The sequence below is a fragment of the Fulmarus glacialis genome, unplaced genomic scaffold (genome assembly GCF_000690835.1).
Source record: "Fulmarus glacialis isolate BGI_N327 unplaced genomic scaffold, ASM69083v1 scaffold7499, whole genome shotgun sequence".
In the NCBI taxonomy this organism is placed as follows: Eukaryota; Metazoa; Chordata; class Aves; order Procellariiformes; family Procellariidae; genus Fulmarus; species Fulmarus glacialis.
Window position 1 is genome coordinate 30,388 of NW_009232727.1, and position 16,091 is coordinate 46,478.

Sequence of the window (16,091 nt, forward strand, 5' to 3'; positions counted from 1 at the left end):
AGTCCAGAAATAAGACTTGAATTAAACTTTTAAAAAAAGCTTTACAAATGTTTGAAGAGTCATTGCTGGGTTTGCAATAGGCTTCCCAGAATGAATCATGTATCTTTCTGGGATGACAGAGATATTCAGTGAGTTGAATGAGGCACACAGAAACGTCAGATCTCTGTGGTGACTTTGAACAACTCCTCTTTTCTTTATTTATTAATAAAAGGGATAAGGTAGGAAAAAATGTCCCTAAGACCAAAGAACTCTGTCTCTCTTGAGTCTCTTGGACGAATTCTGAGCTATTCTCCTTTATGGTATCTCTAATGTCGCAGTATTATTCTTTCTTGGGTGTCTCCAGTGGACCTGGAACCAGCAGGATGATTTTGTACATTTATATAAAGATTTTTTGAAAGGTTAGTTGAATATTTTTTCTGTGCTGAGTGTCCCCTACAGCTTGACTAATGGGGGCATTCAGCATATACTTCAGTGGCTCTCAATTTTTAGGTTTTCTTTTCAGGTCACTAGAAGAGATTGATAAAAGAGAGCAGAAGAAAGCCAGAGGAAAGAAACAGAGAACAGCCTACTGAAATGGGCAGCAGAGAAAGATAAGATAAACAGAGCACCAAATGCTAGTGAAGACAGTCTTTGCTATAGCTTTGCTTGAGAAAGGATCTGGCCATTTGTGTTTAGTGGAAGAAAAGCACCAAAGAATGTGACTATAAAAATGGCAAGGGGAGGAAACAAACAAGAAAAAAAAATCTGCAGGGAAAATTTGCCATAAAAATATTTCAGTGATGACAAGATCCCACTCTAGTAGTCTCTGACATCTGCTGCTGGTGGAAGCTGAGTTCCAGTATGACTTAGAAGGCTTTAGAGCAATTCTGTATGCCTCTTGCAATGGTAATAACTGATTTTGTATGTATTATATGTTCATCCAAGAGAGAATATATATGAGCATTTTACTGGTGGTGGTTCAAGAACATAAGTTTAAGTTAATCTGTTAGACAGCAAATGTAAAAAGTCAAGCTTTTAGAGGACAAATGAAGACTTTTTCCAAATGCAGGGAATTCAAATTACATAGTGTGGTACACAGGAATATTTGTTTATGCATGAAAAAGTTGTATAACATATTTTTATTACGATTTATTTACATGCATATATCTATATAGGCATGTATGTATAAAAAGTATGTATCTACTTGCTGTGGATCCTCTTCTTCCAAATTTAGTTTTTAGAAAAAACTCAGAGAAGTTGGAAACATTGAAATGGAGGACTTGATTTACGATATTTAAAATGACAGAACATACCTGCCTTCAGGCCTCCCAATCCACTTGTATTCTTAGTACCTGGATAAGATGGCACTGGAGCAGCATGAGGCTAATTAATACAGACTTTATCCTCAAGGGCCTATCGTCTACCTTCAGGCACTTGTGACCCAAACGCAAGAAAAACCTGATAAAGCCATATTGTATTGGGTGAACACAGGGCCTGGGCGCTCATGTGATTTGTAAAGAGCTTTTTTGAGGGGGGCTAATTTGTTCTTTGTGAGCCCACATGAACCTTTTATCTTACTGCTATTTAATTTGGCCTTGGACAGATGAGATTTGGGCTTTAGTCTGCAGTCTGTTCATATTCTGAGAAACGTTAATATGTATTTTTGTCTCTTGTGAGAGCATACAGCTATTCTGCTTTCTAGTTTGCTAATTTCTGCCATCGTCTGTGGCCTTCACGTCTAACAGCTTAGTATTCAGGATGGTCGACCGCTTTTCAATGCACCGTATTTGGAAGCAGTCAGGCTCACCGATTCCCTGCTTGTGGCATTGCAACCTGCTGAATGTTAGTCAGCACTCAACAGCATGGTAAAGGGATGAGAACACCAAGGGAAAATATTTTGGTAGAGAGTATAATATAAGACCAGAATAGTTCATAAGAAAGAGAAACAGGCTGTTTTCCTGCTTTGAACAGAACCTTTTTTGTGTGAAACCTTCTCTGCGGCTCTTGGGTTTTGTCCTTCTCTTGCGTGTCCTGCCTTTCTCGCATGTCCTGCCTTCCAGAAGGCATCCCCCTGGGTGGCAAGGTCCTTCTTTCCTTCTGGAGAAAGGTACAGGAGGGTACAACTGTTTGGTTCAAAATCTGTTTTCAAGCCTCGTTTTATGATAGGTTGGTTATGCGAATCATCGGTTGAAAACAGCTCCTCTGGGACTGAACTCTGTGCTGTAGAATACAGATATTAATACTTTCCTACCTCAGAACCAGGAGGTAATAAAACCAATCTGAAGTGTTCAAGAGGAAGCCAATAACAGAGGAAATATGTGCTCCTCCATCACTGCTGCTCAACACGGAGTACGTCTTAGGTCTGCTGCAGGTGCTCTGGGTGCTCAGGAGCACACACAGAGCGGTGAAACATCCCCTGGACCCTGAAATGTGGTCAGTCATCAAAGTCATTGGCTGTGACTTGCCAATAGACCCTGTAATTGCATACGTGTGTGTTTATAAGGCGGATTACACAAGGTTGCCTTTTTATTCTTTCTGATGCAATTCTTGCCCTTTGTTTTGTTCCATTGCTTTTCACATAACTCTCTTTCAGCAGAAGATGGTAAGCCCTTAAAAGGTTCATGTCTACACAAAGAGCCCTTGGTCGTGCTGCTAATTTCAGCTATTAACATTGATGAAGTGACAGCCTTAATAACCTAAAGTAACTTTGAAATTGGTGCTGCTTTCAGTGGTGGAGTTGGACCAGATGACCTCCGGAGGTCCCTTGCCACCTAAATCATTCTAGGATGCTATATTGGTTGCTGCACGTGGGGGTTCACATTACTTGACTTAGCTGCCTGTAGTAAGTGGAAAAAGATAGATTCTCCTGGAAGGTGATGCCGAGCATAGGCTTATTTAGATGCTAAGATAATAGCTTGCAGGAACAATTTATACATAGCCAAGGACACTACTCTCCTAGTCAAGGCGCTCAGATATATATATTCTCTAGCAGGCTTAAATGCCGGTTTTGCACTAAGAGACTTAAACTTCAGTGCAGATCCGTTTTTTTATACCTAAACAGAGACTGCTGACTATATAAAAATATGTTGTGGTTGTATGTCTGTAGTAGGAACTAGAACAAAACTATGGGAGCTGGCAGGAAACAGATATTGTTGAAGACATATTCCTGAATTGCGAATTGCCTAAATGATCAGAATAGCTTTATGCAAATTATATTTATACAGATGATACAGCTTCAAGAGGGAGGGGAGTTTTGGCGATGCATAGCATAGAACTGGAAACGTCAACAAATGGCATGAGAAGTCAAGTTTAAACTTTATGTTAAATCAGAACTTAGAACAGTTAATTATTCACTGAGGAGAGAAGGTGAGAGAAAAAATGGTGAAGCTCTGCACCCAAACAGTAGAGATACTCAGCTGGCATGTGGGAGGTCTGAATTCAGACCTCTTTCCTCTGATTTTTATACTGTTTAGTACATTTTTCATAGGTGAAATGTTTTATAGTGTGCCTTTGTTCACTTTTAGAAATGGCTCCAAGGTTAAGCAGCGTGTGCCAAGGTCAGACTGCAAATTCATGGTAGACCCATGGAAAGCTCACATATTCCTAAATCTTGGATTCTGTCTTGAGATTGTGAGCTTAAACCCGTGTTATTTTTATTTTAAATGTTGTTAGACTCTTTTTTGCATTTTTAACAATATTATTGTTTATTTTGCACATTCTGAATATTTAATTTTCCCGCTTGAATATTTGTTTAATATGCGGATTAGAAATACCGTTTTGTAGGCTTGTAATAATTACACACAGGGAAAAAAAGCTGTTCAGCCACTCAGCCTGTTTACCTGGCCTGTGTAAAAACATTGTTTCCATATTGGATCTGAATAAGTAGTTTATGATCAATAATTCAGTCAAGAAGTTTTGACTTCTTCAAGTTTTAATTCAGCCGTGCATATTACACTGGCACTTTGAATATGGTCAGTACCGTTCGCTTGAGCAATACTTTAGATTGGTGGGGATTTTCCTTAATAATTGTGTAAATTGTCCTTCCATAAGTACTTTTCTAGTAAATTGTAATCAAATAACTGTTTATATGGAAACCTGATGCAATGGAATTCTGACTGTGTTAGAAATGCTTTTTGAAATTGCATATATATGTATGTTTGGAATACTTTAGTCTCTTTCACTCATTTCTATGCCAGAATTTTCACCGGGCTTGAAAAAAGTTGCCATAATCTGGCGACCATTTCATTTCAGAAACTGATCCCTAATGCCTTTGTATCTCTCAGTAACAAGGACCTAAACATATGTAGTTATAAATCCACAGTTTAAATCCTTCTATGATTGTAAGTATTTTGTCTCTATTTCATTAAACTCTCAGATATGTTCCCAAGTTTATTTCTGTAATTGCTCTTCTGGAAATACTTAACTTTAAAAGCACATTGGGTACAATTTTGCTCTAATCTGAGATCTTTGCAGATTTCTAATATTTTTCGTCTCGTTTAGTGAGTGTAATGTATCTAGGTCTTTTTTTATAGAGACAAATGTGTATTCAGTGTAATTCTGTGCAATCAGGAGAAGGGAAAGAAAAAAATAGAGGTTTGGGGTTGTTTTGGGTTTCCTTGATTCAAATCTCATATTTTGCATGCTCCTTGATTGTATTAGTTTATTCATTTTGCCAAACAGACCACAAAGCTGTGAATATTTATTTAGTTCTGTTCCTAATAGTTTTTCTAATAGGGAATTATTTTGGTACAATGAAAGACATTTGTAAATGAAGCAGATAAGCCCTTTGGCAGACAAGGAGTGTTTTGTTCAACACAAGAATTCTATTGTCCACTGCTTTAGTTGTCAAGTGCCTGGGGAGCCCAGGATTTATGATGATGTTACAATGGCCCTTTCAGAGCGAAGTCTAAGAAGCTGTGAGATTCCGTTCCTCTGCTTTTCAGACTTTCAAATCTTTTTATCATGCAAGGACAATGCAGGATTCAGCTGCTTCTTAGGCCACAGGACTGCCCATTTAACATCAGGCATTGTGAAATAATTACCATAGTGACAATGGGTTTGGGGTTTTTTTTCCCCTCTAACTAGCAACATTTCAAAATTGTTCGAGTTGTCACTTTGTATAAACTGACTCTGAAGCCACAGCTTATTTAAAAAAAAAAAAAAAGTCGTCTTGTTAGGAGATTTGATTTAAAGTGCCACTGTGTCAAATCTATTTGGTGCATTGGAACTGTTTAATGCATGGTTTTTTTGAGTTTTCTTGTAATTATAATTGGACTTTGAAATAGCCTTCTGTAAATACAGCAGTTGTTTTTCTTTTGGCTTTTCTCCCTTTTGTAAAGGTTATAGAGTTAGTAGAACCTTACTATTGAAGCCATATTTAACTGCAGCAGAAAATAAGAAAATGAAAGCATAATATGCAGTAAAAGTAATATCTGATACCTATGCATCAATTAATCAGCTAAACTATTTCTTGTGCTATAGTAATGATGGAAATCATTCAGCAGTCTTAAATCACATTTTTCATGAAAATTGGTATCTGGAGGAGTTTCCTTACTTGATGTTAATATGAAGATTTATTTGCTTCAAATAATGATTAGTGCTAAAAAAAATTGATTTGTAACCTCTGATGTCTGTTTAAATGCAGTGTAACTGGAAAATGGAGCCTTTACTTGACAGTTAAATTATTATGTACATGGGCACTTCACTGTCTAGTGGTCAGGTGTATGTACAGAAAAAAGCTTAATAGTGTAGCAGGTCAGGTTGAGAACTGGTGGTATCTATTATCAACTATTTGCTGCTTTTAAAAGCAAAAGCAGATCTTGAAAAAATTAGACCATAGGGATATGTAAGAGGATGTTTTGAGAAATACTTATCCAAGCAACTTCAAAAGTCTTGGGCAAAAAGGAATCTTGAGCTGCAAAGTCATCTGTAAAGATGTTGTCATCTGTAAAGATATTGAACAAATTATCGAAATGAGAAAGTTTATTCAGTTTTAGTCTTTTTTTTCATTCATTCATATAAATTGGGAATTAGTTCAAAAGGGTCCTCTATGAAAAAAAGTTTATTTGCTTGCAAAATGTGCATATTTTAAAATGCCGTATGTACTTCTTAGCAAATTGCATAAATATGTTGCAGATGTAAAGTATTTTTATAAACCAAGTGCTTTATATATTAGTGACTCGGTCACCACACAAAACATACCTTACTTCGTAAAGCTTACCTTAGCAAAATTCACTTTCTAGGAAAGTGTTTTTTATTGAACATGTATCACAAATTTTTAAACAGTGAGTCAACATATATGCAGTCACAACTGGCAATAGAAGCCACATGATTTTATTTCTTCCTTTGATGGAGTGTGAAATATGTTTGTGTAATATTGCAATATTGAATATGTACATTCAGTCAATGTCTATTCATTTCTCCTCAATACATTTGATAGCAACTTTGAAATGTGGCCTGTGTTGCTGAACTATTTTTTGCAAGTAAAACTTGATTGCTTTAACGGGGTGAAAAGTGGGTATAAAATGAAGGATTGATATAGATGAGGCAACCTCAACAGTTAAATACTGCAGAAGATTACTAATTTGGATGTATCAACCCAAATTGCAGAGGCTATTTTGCAATAATTCCTCCTACAAATTCTCAATTAATAAATTTGAAAGTACTGGGTAATCTAGCCTGATTTCCTTGGCTAGAATGAATTCTAGTCCTAGGATTCATTTAGTACCCACGTAAGAGTCTATCAAGGTATCAAATGAGCATCAGAAATACAGTGTCTACATCAGTACATAACAATAGATCACACTGACTATTTCTTTTGTGTTCATTCACGTTATATTTTTTACTTGTGTGGGAACATGTCAGAACCACACAGGATGATGAGGGACTGCTCTGTGAAACTGTGAGCATTCTTAACTTACTAATTTAAAATCAAGAAAAGACTTACCTCGCCTCATAAGAAATGATTCAGCTGGTTTCTTTTTGTTTCTGCACCCTTTATACAGATTGTCTCAACGCACTATCCCATTTATGACAGAATTTTAACCATTGAAACAACCATAGATGAACTTCTTACAGGCAGAGGAGCCTCTTGTTCATTTTCTCCCTTCAAATGTCTCATCCTAGATATCTTTTCCCTACTGTAGTGGTAGTTCTACTTCCTAAAATAATCTACTTCCTTCTCCATCATAATGGTAAAAATACTAATTTTCTAATATGCCTTTAGAGCACTTAGAAATGTTCAAAGCACATCTTGTTGGCTAATGGTATCTGCAGCTGTTACTTTTTTCCCTATGTCTTGGATAATGTTCCCAGAACAGATTTTTCCATAGAACTCTGTTTTTTCAGGAGATAACGAAAAAGATGTGAAAGAATTTTGATATGGCCTCCAGCATTTTAGTTATGGGAACATACTTGCAATAGTAAGTCTGTTAAAGTAAAAGCTATTTGTTAATTTTTTCCTTGGAATTATAAGTATTATTTAATTGCTAGTCTTTAAACTCTCTTTAGGCTACTGTGTTAGTTTATAGGCTAGACTTTAGTTCTCTTTTATTATGGTACCAATATTACATTGGATTTCAAATGAACTTTTTCATTCTTTGCAGCCAGAACTAAAGTACTGGATAAGCGGCAGCAGAAAACTTGCATCTGCGTTGTCATCATAGTCTCATTAAGTGGCATTTCAAATGTGTGGAATATGCTACATAAATTGGCAACAAGTTTCCAGTGGGTGAAGGTAAGTAGTACCCCCGGGGGACTGAGCGAGCGGCTGTGTGGTGCCGGCTGTCTACAATATTTGTACAATATAGGGAACATTTCTGCAATGACTAATCCCTCGCTTGATGTGTGCTGTCAGCCAGTTTTTCTCATGCATCATAGAGTTTATTCATTGGTGTTGATTGTCACTCAGGAGAGCTGATGCTGTAGGACACTGACCATCCTTCTATGTCTGTAAAGCACGGTTTGATAAGGTGCATTTTTTGGATCATTCGTGTTTAATTTCTTGTTTAAAACATTAGAGAACCTCTTGAAAACTCACAGCAATGTACCACTGACGAACACAAATGTGAGACATTTTCTAATATTTAGGCTTCCAACTTGATTTTATCAGTCAAAAAGATTTTCTTATTCTAGGCCTACATGAGTGAGTGAATAATTCCATATTGGTTTATTTCTCTGACATTTTGTGCAATACCTCTGAGATTAATATAACTGCTCAGACTTGGGTTAGAAAAAGAATTTAGTGGTGACTCTCAGAGAAGGCAACTGTAGAAAGTGTGGAAATGGAGCAGTATGGAAAACCCTACACCTAAAAATAGTTATATCTGCTGCTCTGATGCCTTGCCTTTGATTTTTCGTATCCCCTGTGACTTTTAGTTGTGCTATGACTGAAACCAGTGATTCCACAGAGGTGAGAATTGTCCACTTAGAGGAGTATCCATGCTTTTTTAAAATTAACACAGAAACAGATTGAATGTAACAGACAATAAATATGTAAATACTATCATTTTTACAGAATCAAAGGCATGATCCTATCTGAATTGTCTAGGATAGAGAGTACAAAGCCAGGATATTAAAGCTCTTTGTCTAGCTGACTCATTCACAGTTTTTACATTCAATGCACTCAAGTCCTGCTTGACAGATGCTTCATTTCTGTGGAAATGTCCTTGAATGATGATGATCTTATTTCTGGCAGCCAAATGGGCCATATACTTAAAACATCCTTGTGAGCAGCTATATAGGATATGTGTTTATGCTATCCACCAACTTGAAAAGGTAGACTGCAGTAATTAGTATCAGGCTGAAACAAAGTGTATTTGACAGTGATACCAACAGCATTCAATTTAATTTAGGTGGGAAACGTGTAAGCTCCTTTGCTGCTTAGGAAGAGCTGTAGCTCAGCATGTGAGATTCTTATCCTGTCATTCACTAAACACAAGGGCCAAATTTTGCAAACAATGTTCAGTTCTTGTTCAGATACAGCTTTTCAATAGAATGAAGTTAAAAAATGTTTGGTTTGACTGGCGACTTCCTGACTAGGTTTCAAATTCATATATGGGTATCAAGAAGACATAGCAAAAATATCTTAAATTAGTTATGCGTTCAGTTTCTCTGAGTCTCCCCTCCATGCACAGTTATGTGAATTTTCTCACCACTGTTTCAGTTCGCCTCTTCTGGCTTTTTCTTATATCTCACTTCAAGGTTTAGTTCAGGCCTCTTTCTACTCTTCTTGTTCTTGACTTCAGAGCTACACTTCCAAGTAGATTTAATTTTTACAAATTAAAGGCCTGTGAGGAATAACCTTAAAGGAAAACTTGAAGGCCCATCACTCTCACTAGCGTATGAGATAAGTGAATTTAACAAACTGGGTCCCTACTCAAGTTTTTTTCATGTCTTATCTGAGAAACTGTTGTGTCTATTTTCATAGACTTTTTTACATTTCAGAGTTTGAGCCAATCATTTCTGAAAGAAAGCTTCCCGCAGGGTGACTGTGGAATGTTCCCTCTGGCTGGAGTGTGAAGTGCCTCCCTCCAAAAGAGGAGGGCCATGCACCGCTTTTGTTAATTATCATGTAAACCTGGGCATCCATATGCTTCTTAAATTCTCTTCTCTTCTTTTGAAGGATCTTTCTTTTTTAAATTGTTTCCAGCTGTGCCTGTTCAGGAATGCAAATTTCCTGTTATAGTATCTAGATAATCAAACAGTTGAGAAGGTAAAATATTCATGTTTAACTATTGTTAATGGAACAAAGAACAACAGAGCAGACAGAAAGGCACTACTGACCTAATTTGGAGCTATAACATAGCCTTGGCTGCTCAGTCACACCGGAAGACGGCCAGTAGCTTCGTTAAGTGGGAATATCCTGGCTAGAGATTTCCTTCCTATACTGCTTGAATTTTCTATACTGAAGTTCTAGAGGGAGTGAGAGTAGGCACAACAGATAAATTTCTTCTCAATTGTATTACTCTGAAAAGTCTTATATATGAATAAAGGGTCCATGGGACCCCCAAGAAAGAATGCTGCCATATTTAAAAATCCCTCTCATATAGGAGGAGAAACTTAGGTTCACTTACTGGATATATAAACCAGTGTTGTATAATGTATACTTTGCCTCTTTCATATATAACATCCTTTTTATTATTTGTTTTTAATTCTCACATAGTAAGCCTAGACTATAATGGGAAAAAATATGCTATTCCTGACATACAAAGTAGATCTTGGAAGGAAATTGCTGTATAGTTTTGTTTCTGCACAAATATCATGTGGAAAGATTAATTTTCAGTTACTTAGAATCACCTTGTCTTATTGCAGTGCTAGCATGTTTAATGAGGCCTACATATCTGAAGCGAAAGAGTTAAATCTCCAATTGCCGGCTTTAACCTATGTTACATGTCTCACTTCACTTCTATACAAGTAGCCATTTATATAGATTTTAAGACCTGAATTTTTGAATTCTCAACTTCAACCCACAGAGCTACAACACAGAACAAACACCTAGTATATCTGCAGGATTAGCTTATTGTATATATTTTTGGATGTATATTAGTGGCCTAAATTAAATAGGCTCATATATGAAGGCAGAAGCTTTGATTTTAGTAGGATGATGCTCCAAAGTATGTCAAATCCATAGGTGGTTCTTAAAATAAGGCCTGAGAGTGAAACATTAAGAGCAGCAACCTGCTTGTGTCAGTCTCATTTCACATAGTCTGCATGACGAGATGGAGTCTGAATTCGTTACCTGTGCTTTGTTAGTGCTCTTCAAGAGTTGCTTGAGCTAAAACACCTTTGGAAATATTGTTAGAGTAATTATAAGACATAGATCCTGGTCAAACAGGTACCAAAGAAGAACGATTTTTTTTTTTTTTTTCTTTTATAAATTACAGGCTTCTAAAAGACATTAAGTGGGGATATATGTTCACACTGCCCTATCTCTCACAGTCTCAATACCTCGTAATATAGACATTTTAGATTTTCCTATCTGCTTTTTAGTAGAAAATTATTTCTGTGAAGTGCTGTTGCCTTGAAAGAATCTTGACTTCGTTGAAATGTGTAGCTTGTTGTTGGAAGCAATTAACTTATACCTGAACTGAAATTCTGGTCTCAGTGACAAAAAGTTTTTCATCTCAAATGCTGAAACAACTGAGTCATCAAATACTCATCTCTGCATTTTCCCAGCCCTCTGGGAAATCTCAGCCCTATTTGGGGGCTGGAGCAGCCTGGCTGGGTTAAGTCACAGTAAACTCCTGAGGTTCCCCCAAGGCGTGAGATTTGCCTAAGCAAAAGAGAGACTGCACTGCACAAACCGCAGACACTGACCATAAGAGAAAAAAAAGGCATTACAAGATTGATACATTGACTAAAAAACTCACCAAACATCCAATTGCTTGTGAGTCAAAACAACTTCAAAGATTTTGTGTTTAGTTATGAAATATGTGTTCTGATAAAATTAATTTCTGACAAAATTTCTGTAGTTATTTTAAAGGTAAGAATGTGAACGAAAAGCTAAATCAAAGTCTTTCAGAAACAATTTTCGTGGGAATTTCTTGAGAAAACTGATGTTAGCTTTAACTGTAAATGCTCTCTATAGTTGCTCTCTTTGGACTTTAATAATAATAATAATAATAATAATAATAGAATTTTAAAACATACACCATCGTGCCTCCCAGAACAAACACACAGATCCAGGGCTAGAAAAAATGAACATAAGAGAAAACTAAATTATGTTTCTTGCACATAAATATTACATATAAAAAGATTATTGTGTACTCAGCCATTCAAAGTTTTCTATGCAACAAAATTCTACTCAGAAGCTAGTCTTGAATTCTACTCAGAAGCTAGTTTGCTCTCTCAAACATGGGCATATTCTGTATGCTATAAAATAAACAAAAATTTAGTATGTTTAATTCTTTCAAGATATTTAACCAAACCAATTACTGCACTGTTAGTCACAGCTGAAGAAAAACTTCTTAAAAACGGCTTCAGTATCTTTCAGGAATACTTGCTAATATAACCATGCAAACACATGCAATTTATGTGGCTTTACTAATCTGTATAAACACTAATAAAGTCACGCAAGTTGTGATTGGTAAAATCTAATGTAATGCAAAGGATTTTCCCACTTTATTCCTGACAACCTGCATTTGCAACCATTCACTTACTTTATTTTGAAATGGCTTTTCAATTACATTCTAGTGCTGTAGGGGAAAGCCTTTTGACAAAGGCATGACATAAACCATTTATATTGCAGCTCCATCATAGTTCCCATAGCTAAACTAGACTGGACAGTTCATTAAAAAGAAAAATTAATAGTACAACGTTGCAGGGAAACAATAACAGATTATGACTGGCCTGTGGCAGCCCACTGAATTCATGTAGTGGAATAAAAATGATTCCCCTGTCTCATAAATGAAGGTTTATTCCAAGGTTTTAAGCAGTCTATACTTCTGTTCCTTCATATGGAGAAGCTATACAGTTTCTTGTCTATAAAAGCAACACTTTGTAATTCCTGCAGAAGATTAATACGTACTCTTTTGGGATGGAAAGCACATATTTCATTATACTTTGAATGCATAATAACAAACATAATATAAAAGATAATAGAATAGAACACACTAAACAGCTACATCAAAGAAAAAACTAACCTTCTTGGAGATGGGCAGAGGCATGGAGGGGCAAAGCGAGGGCAGGATCAGGACTCAATCCCATCTGTTCTTATCTAAGGTAGTAACTGCTCTAGACCAGTCTAAAATTGCTGTACTTCAGTGTGGCAAAAGCAAAGGGCCTGTGATTCAATGGCATTTCTTTTAGGTCTATTACCACTACCTGTGTAACATCATATGTGATCTATCTCTTGCTTAAGTTTGTTCTTAAAGGTATAACCAAGTCCCCATGGCCTCTTCCTGGATGTTACCGCATATTTTCCTAATTTCCTCAGAGTTTCATGGTTCAGATTTTCTATGTAATTCTGGTATGTGTGACAAGTACACAGACTTATACTTTAATGTTGAAATCTGAGTTTTATTATAGCAATGCTATAAATTCCTGTCTCAGAAGATATTTCAAACAATATGGGCTCTGGGACGCATTAACCATTTCTTTTGGCCGGTAGCCACAACCTTCTAATGAATTCAGCGGGATAACAGGAGAGGCCAGAAAAGGGGAAGTCTGAGCCAATATAATGTTTGGAATCAAATACAGGACTGACCCTCCGGGGTATTTTCTGGTTCTGTTTATGAACACGATCTTCTTTTAGAAACAACAGCCTAAAATACTGAAAAGTCATGGTTCTGGGATCTGATCCCCTTGTACTTTTATAGGCTTATACCTACTTCTACAAGAGAACTTAGGTACTTGGCCTCCCATTCTCCCTTCTCTCTCCCAAAAATAGAAAAACAGATTATGTAACCTCAAAAGTCTGGTCACTCGGAGAGGCCTCCTGGCTATCTTGGCTTAGTTTCATGCTATAAGCTATATTTTGTGAACCGAGGCTCCACTGAAGCAAAAATAACCAACCAACCAAAAGACTCTCCCTCGACCTCCTGAGCTGTGTTCATACTTTTACTGCAGGCAACATGTATGAGTGGCACCATGTTGGAGAGAAGAATATTTCTCTTAATTTTTAAAGGGAATGTGTTTGCACAAACATTTAGCACTCACTAACAAGCTGTTTGTTTCAAGGCTGGGTACTAACTGCAAACTTCACTGTTATGTTCTTCTGTTTACATGTTCAAGGGTACAGCTTCCGTCTTCTCTCCGTCTCTGCCCTGCATAAGACACAGGAGAGAACAACCCATCACAGGGAACAGGCTTTCAGTGAATCACAATGACTCACTCCGAGGAAAGCTCAACAAAGACGGTGTTGTGCTGTTTCACAGTAAAGCTAGTGACCCGGTGGTTACTGCTACTTTGCTGCTTGCAGGATAAACAGAATAATACAACAGTTGTGTATGCAAGAAACCTCACATCAAACGGAATAACCTTTTTTCTCCTTGTACATCTGTAGTGATTTAATTTGCTTAAAAAGTTCTTTCATTTAAAAAGTATAAAGATCAGTTAAATGTTTAAGTGGGAAAACTTCCCAGCGAAGAATGGAATGGTAATGGCTTTTTTAATAACTGTCAAAATGAGCTCTCCTAAGCAGAAGTTGGTGCTTTGTTGGCCTAGTCATTATCCAGGTTACTTCTGCTCCCCACATGCTGTTACCTCCTTTCAGCACAGACTCCATTTCCTTTAACATGAGCTCACACATGGTTGACAACATTGTCTTTTGTTCGACTGAACTACTTTGCCTGTGAGCAGTTACCGGTGTGTTGCATCCAGGTTTCGGACTAGGTTGCTTGAAGTCTCCATCAGTTTATTATGCTACAGATTGTGGAGCTCATTTAGGCCAAAGGAACAAAACTTATATGTAAAGCCAAGAATGTATTGTTAACCTAAAGTCTTAACAGTCTAACCAAAGTTAGTTTACCCATGTTGAGCTCTTATACAAGTTACGTACAGTTAAAAGTGATACACACAAGCTTTCTAGCATCTGCCCTTTCTCTGGTGTCACACTCGCCATCAGCTGCCTCTCAGGCAGACATCTTCAGGCCGGGATGGGGATGGAGGGCCCTTGTATCCCAGAGCAATACAATGATGGTTCCTTCTTCCTCCTTGCTCTAGAATCCACCCAGAGTCATTTTTATGTTTGCTAACATGCTCCACATCTCCACACCTTGCTCTGTAGTTTCACATTACATCCAGTTTTACTGTGAATGGTGTGTTTTATGTATATTGAATATTGTCCTTTGTTCTCTGTGTTACCTCTAAAACTGGTTTTGTGCAGCATCCAAGGTTGCATTCGTCCAGTGGCCAGTAGCTGACCCCTGGTGAGCAGTTTACAGCCCTGGGGCCTCCACTGTTGTCGTGTACCTGGACTTTCAAACCTCCTCATATCGTCCCATACCTGTCTCTATGCTGCATTTTATTCGGGGGTCATAGGTAGTTCATTCTATACAGGATAGCGAATTTTTATTGTTTTCTATTCATTACAAATATATACATAAACCAACTGTATTACAACACACCGTCATCCAAAGCTATGCAAAAAGCTAAAACAAATTAGGCAACAGTCACCTGGTCCTTAGATAACCTGTTACAGCCAAATAAGTTAACCAAAACCAATCCCCAGGCAGGCCAAAACAAGTCCTAATGGGTCCTGAGGCCTGTGCTGTCAGCTTCACACACAGCCTTTGGCATGTTGCAAGCAATGGTAACACCATTTTACTGGCTTATAAAGCTCTGAAATTTTAACAAGTTCATGTTACACATGAAAAATTATTTTTTACACTATTTAATTAAACCCCATTATTAAATAGGCATTTAGTAAACATTCATATTAGCAATCTTATTCTTACATAATCATTTGTGTCATGTATTATAGTTGGGTTTGGTTATAGCTGTGTTTACAAATAGCGTAGCATAATATAAGTGCCTGTGTATGACCTTCATAATGAGTTCTTCCTTCTTATGGTATATATTTATCATTCTTGGTTGATATTAAGCTCACTTAGTGAAGCTTAAGCCAGAAAGGGTCCACAAAATTTGCACAGAGAGTTTAAAAAAAAAAATCAAGTTTTTTAAAGCAATGTTTATCCTGACAACCATTACATTTGAACAAGAAATATGTCTGTCTGTTCAGAAAGATGTTCCCCGTTCTTGGATGAATCCCGAGATCCATTTTCTCTAGCTTGTGCCTGTCTGGTGCTTTATTCACTGGGACCACTGGATTTCCAGGAAGCTATTTTTGATTCCAGGTGAAGTGAAAATAGTACCAAATAATTCCTATTCCTTTTGCTCACTCTTGTGAATTTTTGAGTTGAAAACACTGTCTTTTGGTCTTTGAAGTGGCAAGAAAATATAGGGTTAGCATTGTAGAAGAGCACTGTATCACTATCCTTGGAAGTGATATTGTAAAGATACCATAAAGAAATTCAAATACTAATCCATATGGGTTAGTCTTATGCAACCTTATATTATTTACCAAAGACATTTAAAGGAAAAAGGAAGATGGGAGTGTTTGGCATTATACACAAAGAAAAACATACCCACTGAAGTTTTGCTTAGGCTTTTAA

The 16,091-nt window shown here is 37.0% G+C and overlaps 1 protein-coding gene across 1 annotated transcript in view; it reads left to right on the plus strand.

Annotated features, from left to right (window-relative positions):
- Positions 1-7,579: 7,579 nt before the first annotated feature.
- CDH11 (cadherin 11, type 2, OB-cadherin (osteoblast)) overlaps positions 7,580-16,091 on the plus strand; it is a gene marked incomplete at its 3' end in the record, with an annotated part of 30,920 nt that continues 22,408 nt past the window's right edge. Inside the window, exon 1 of the mRNA XM_009585043.1 lies at positions 7,580-7,714. The remainder of the gene's footprint in view (positions 7,715-16,091) is intronic.